Source organism: Symsagittifera roscoffensis, chromosome 10, assembly GCF_963678635.1.
Source record: "Symsagittifera roscoffensis chromosome 10, txSymRosc1.1, whole genome shotgun sequence".
Lineage (NCBI taxonomy): Eukaryota > Metazoa > Xenacoelomorpha > Acoela > Convolutidae > Symsagittifera > Symsagittifera roscoffensis.
The window spans coordinates 5,070,022-5,074,948 of NC_087071.1; positions in this window are offsets into that span (position 1 = coordinate 5,070,022).

The window sequence follows — 4,927 nt, forward strand, 5'->3', positions numbered from 1 at the left end:
TTTGGCTTGTAGTTCCAAAAGTATAACGCTAATTACGCCGCGTTTCGCTGACCGATATAGTCGCTATCAGATTACATTCTCGTTTGTTGTCGGCGTCCTCATTAATTCGATAAACATAGCAGTCAAATTTAACACTGTATATACAACTACTTGAAATAAAGGCAATACTTGTTTAGAAAAAAAGTTTCATTTTTTAATGACTCGAAACTTTGACTAGCATCCACTATTCTTCCCGTTTCTTGAAAACTTGCTTTTTTCAATCCCCCTCCCTTCCCTCAAATTTCGGATTTTCAAGTTCTCCTCAATGTTTGATGCTTGTCCTAAAAACGCCCCAATTTATTGGTTTTTCATTAGCTCAATTCCATTATGATCCTTGTTTCCAGTTCCCCCTGTCAAAATACCGAGTTTTATGTTTGTTTTACGTGTTATTACGGCTAAATGCGTGATGTTACGCTGTAAACTATGAGGAACAAATTTGTTTACAATTGTCGATTTGTTCACCACGCCAAATTTGATTGCATTCTGACAAAGTTAAATAGACTTTTCAAAATTGAATTTGAATGGGGGGGGGGGGGGGGGGGTTGGAAAAGAGCAGTGGTAACACATGAAACAAGGCAGACAAATGAAATTTGATGGCAACTAAATTTTTGGGGTCATTTAAGTTTAAAAGACAAGAAAACTGGCCTCTCTTCCGTTCCCACATTTTATTTTTTCTGAAACTCAAAAAACGAAAGCCTAATTAAAATTATTTTCATGATGTAAATTGCATCAAAGAGTGTCAAATAAACAAGATTTTACTACATTTTCTAATATGCAAAAAGCTGTGTAAACACTTTTTAATCAGCCCAATTTTGCAAATTTTCGAGGGGGGTGGGAAACTGGAAAAGAGCCGAAAGTTGTAAGAGTTCTAAGTGTAAATTTGAATTAGTCACTTGATTTCCAACGATGTCCATATCATAACACTTTGTCGCTCAGCAGCATAATCACCTGGTATGAAGACTTTGACTAAACTTGGGCGTAAAAATTCAACTATTCAATATTTGGAAATTAAAATAAATTGATATGTTGATCTAAGTTCAGAAAGCAATACATAATAAAAAAAATATTTAAAAAGCACGTGTTGAAAAATAATAGCAATCATTTTTGTACAAGGTTTTCGACATTTAAAAAAAATTAGGCATGGAATAATATTTCGACAACTATTTTTCAATTCCAGGGTAATTTGGTTTGCAGTTTTTTTTGAAATTATGGGTGGTTTCCACAGAACAGCTCAACAACTCATGTAGTTATGAAAACTACTTCATCATTGCAATTATGGGCTCTTTTCCAGTCCCCCCCTCTCAAATTCAACTATGAAGAGCTTCTTTAACGTTGTCATAAATGCAACGAAATTTGGCGTAGTGAACAAATCGACAACTGTGAACAGATTCGTTCTTCATACTTTACAGCGTAACATCACGCATTTAGCCGTAATAACACGTAAAACAAACATAAAACTCGGTATTTTGAAAGGTGGGGGGGGGGAACTGGAAAAGAGCCCAATTATGCAAAAAAAATCTGCTTTAGACAAACTGGCTCTTTTCCAGTTCCCCCCTTTCAAAATACCGAGTATTATATTTGTTTTACGTGTTATTACGGCTAAACGCGTGATGTTACGCTGTAAAGTATGAAGAACAAATCTGTTCAGAATTGTCGATTTTTTCACCACGCCAAATTTGATTGCGTTATGACATCGTTAAATAGACATTTCAAAATTGAATTTGAAAGTGGTGGGGAACTGGAAAAGAGCCAAACTTCCTTATATTAAAAAAAGCAGCATGCGAGTTCAAGTAGTAAAACAATTATTCATTCAATACATGGTTTTTGAACGCGGAATAGATGAAAGTGAACAAGTAGACAACAATTACTTCGTATTTTTATTATTGTCAATTTCAATTATCTTTAGAATTTCAGGAAAATCTGATCACAGTCTGTAATTTCATCCAGTTTTTTATCTGACTTTGTTCATGAATCTGAATTGTCGATTTCTTCACCACGTCAAGTTTCATTGCATTATGACAACAATAAATAGACTTTTCAAAATAGAATTTGAAAGAGGGGAAACTGGAAAAAAGCCGACAAACTATCTATTTTGAACTGAATTTTTTCGCATAGTTTGATCGTAACATCAGATATACAACCATAATAACACAAAAAAAAATAAAAAAAGGATAAAATGAAATATGCAGATTAGATAAAGAAGAGTTCAAAAAATTCAAAATACTCACCCTGAGAAGATCCAAATTGCGACTCTTCTACTGTTTCACGGACCCGGTAGTGTTTACGCTTTTCAAATGCTCCTTCTTCGATTCGTTAGCCCACGTTGGTTGGGTTGGGCTCGTCCATCTCCAGGCTAAGGAATATCGCAGCTTCTACCGGCCTAAGCCACAGGTTGGGAGGGATTCTTGGGGCAGTTAGAAGTTTGGAATGAGGCTAGGTCAGAGTCCGGGCATAGTGGGAAACTTCGTTGTCTAGTCGGGAGAGGTTTGTGATTAAAATCCGGCTGTAACCAGACCGGAGTTGTGATAGTTTACAGCGGGTAGTTCTGGGGAGAAATTTTACTGTGGGGTCGATCTTAGGGGGCGGTATACAATTTATTTAAGAGGGAGGGATTTCTGCGAGAACCTTGTTTACTAGATTTGTGTGGTTGTGATTCAAAAGGGACTTGTGGTGGTTAAAAACGAAAGTGGAAACTTTTTTCTAGGTTATTAGAATTGAGTGAATGGTTAAGATTGATTAAAGCGACGTCAGTATTTTCTTTTAAAACGCTTAAAATCGATTGTCGAAGTTGACTTGGAAAAACGGGATGTGAGTGGTTAAAATATTCGGGTGATGGGAGCAGTATGACGAGATAAGAAACTGAGAGGGTAGAAGAGTGTGGTGATTTAGAACCATGAAGATCTCACTGTGCAGGTGGGCAGTGGAACTTATGAGTACTGAGGTGGTAATAACACTTAGGGCTTGATTTTGGGTAACCTGCAGGTAATTAATGGAGGTTTTGCTAGCGGCAGGTGACCAGGCAGGTGAGGCATAATCTAAATTGGGGCGTATTAAGGCTTTGTAAGTGGAATTTTTTTTAGACTGTACTCAAGAGGATCCTGCTGACGCTTTTGGGACACATAACCTGCGGCGAGCCATATCAGCGGATATTTTACAGTGTGCAGCAAAGCATAAGGTTGGTTCAAAAATAACCCCTTAATATTTTGGGTTTAGGTTAAGAGGAAGTGGCTCCTTGCTTAAAAGTACTCTGGATGATAAGTGAAAGTTTTAATTGTACGGTGAAACAAGGGTTACTGATCCCTTAGAGGACGCGATAGATAATTTAAAAAGATGATGAAACTAATCGTTCAACGATCGAGATGCTGCCTCTACATAAGGGCTTTGGGAAAAGGGATGAAAATCGTCAGCGTAAGATGTTAGACGAACATCATAGGGGGCTGTGGGAGCGTCATGGACGTAAAATTAGAAAGACTGAGCGAAATAACAGAGCCCTGGGGAAGTCCACGGTGAGCTATTGTGTGGTGGGAATCTTGGTTGTTAAAAAGTGTGGTGGCTTGTCGGCCGTTCAAGTAGTTACTCAGCCAGCGGTGTGTCATGAGTTAGTTCCACGAGAGTACGATTACACACCAAATCAAAAGCTTCGAGAGATCAAGCGTTGCGAGAACGGTGCGGGAGTAAGAGCGATTTTGATTAATACCGTCTGTGACAACAAATTCTAGAGTGGAAAGCACCAAAACCATGTTGATGTTTGGCGGTAGGAAGATACTTTGTTAAAAAACGATGAATAAGCCTTTCTAAAACTTTAACAGCGGGGCAGAGTAAAGAGATGGGCCTATAAAAAATGGATAATTTAAGGGCCTTTTCTGGTTTGGGCAGAGGGATTATCTTCGAATTTTTCCACATTTTAGGGATATTTTTTCAGACAGCGACATATTAAAAAAGGTTAAAAAATTAAGAGCTAGGGGTACCAAGAACTCGCGAGATCATCTGGACCAAGAGCTCGCGAGGGTTTGCTTTGGATTGCTTAGTTTATAGGGAGGAACTTGTAGGGTTATCTGAAAAGTTGAGCTGGGCTAATTTGCGTCTAGTTTTCCGGATTAGCTTATCTGACCCATGAATCCTGGTATTTGTAAACTGTTTTGTTATAAGTCTTGGCAATGTTTGTGTCTGAAGAGATGGTTAATTTTTTTTCAATTTGAATAGGGTGCCTTCCTACGACAGGCCTGGATCCGGCTAGGGAGCATGCCATTTTCCCGAACATTCCGGCGCCAGAGCGATAATCACAGGTCTGGAAAAATTACGGCACTTGTTTCTCTTGTCTTTCGCTTGAGGAGTTGGGAGATCAAGTGAGGAGTTGGGAGTTCAATTGAGGAGTTGGGAGTTCATTTGGGAAGGAGTGCTATGTAGGTTTAATGAGCTGATTTTTGTGGCGACCGAGACCTCTTTCAGCAGCAAGAGGGCTGACTCTGGAGAAAAAGTTGGGATGTTATGGCCTTGGCGCCCGGCGGGTATGTGCTGGCGTGCTGCCCTAAGTACCAGACCCCGAAAGAATTTCTCCCCGGCTGTAACTGAAGCACGAAATCTCGAGGCAAGGCAACCGACTCAATCTCGTCGGTAAATTGCCGCCAATCAGCCCTGAGGAACTGAATGAAAGTTTTTTTTGGAGAAAAGGTATGCTTTCATCTAGAGGTAGTTCGATAAGTATGGGGAGGTGGTCGGAGCCTAAAGATCTAATTGGGGTGCAGAACGAAGAAAGTAAACGGCTCTGCGATGCTAGGGAGATGTCAGATGTCTGGGGAGGCGAATTGTGCAACAGAGGATAAAGAACTAAAAAGTACCTTACTTCGGGTATCATCATTTAGGGGGGCGTAAGAGGAATCAGCTATTT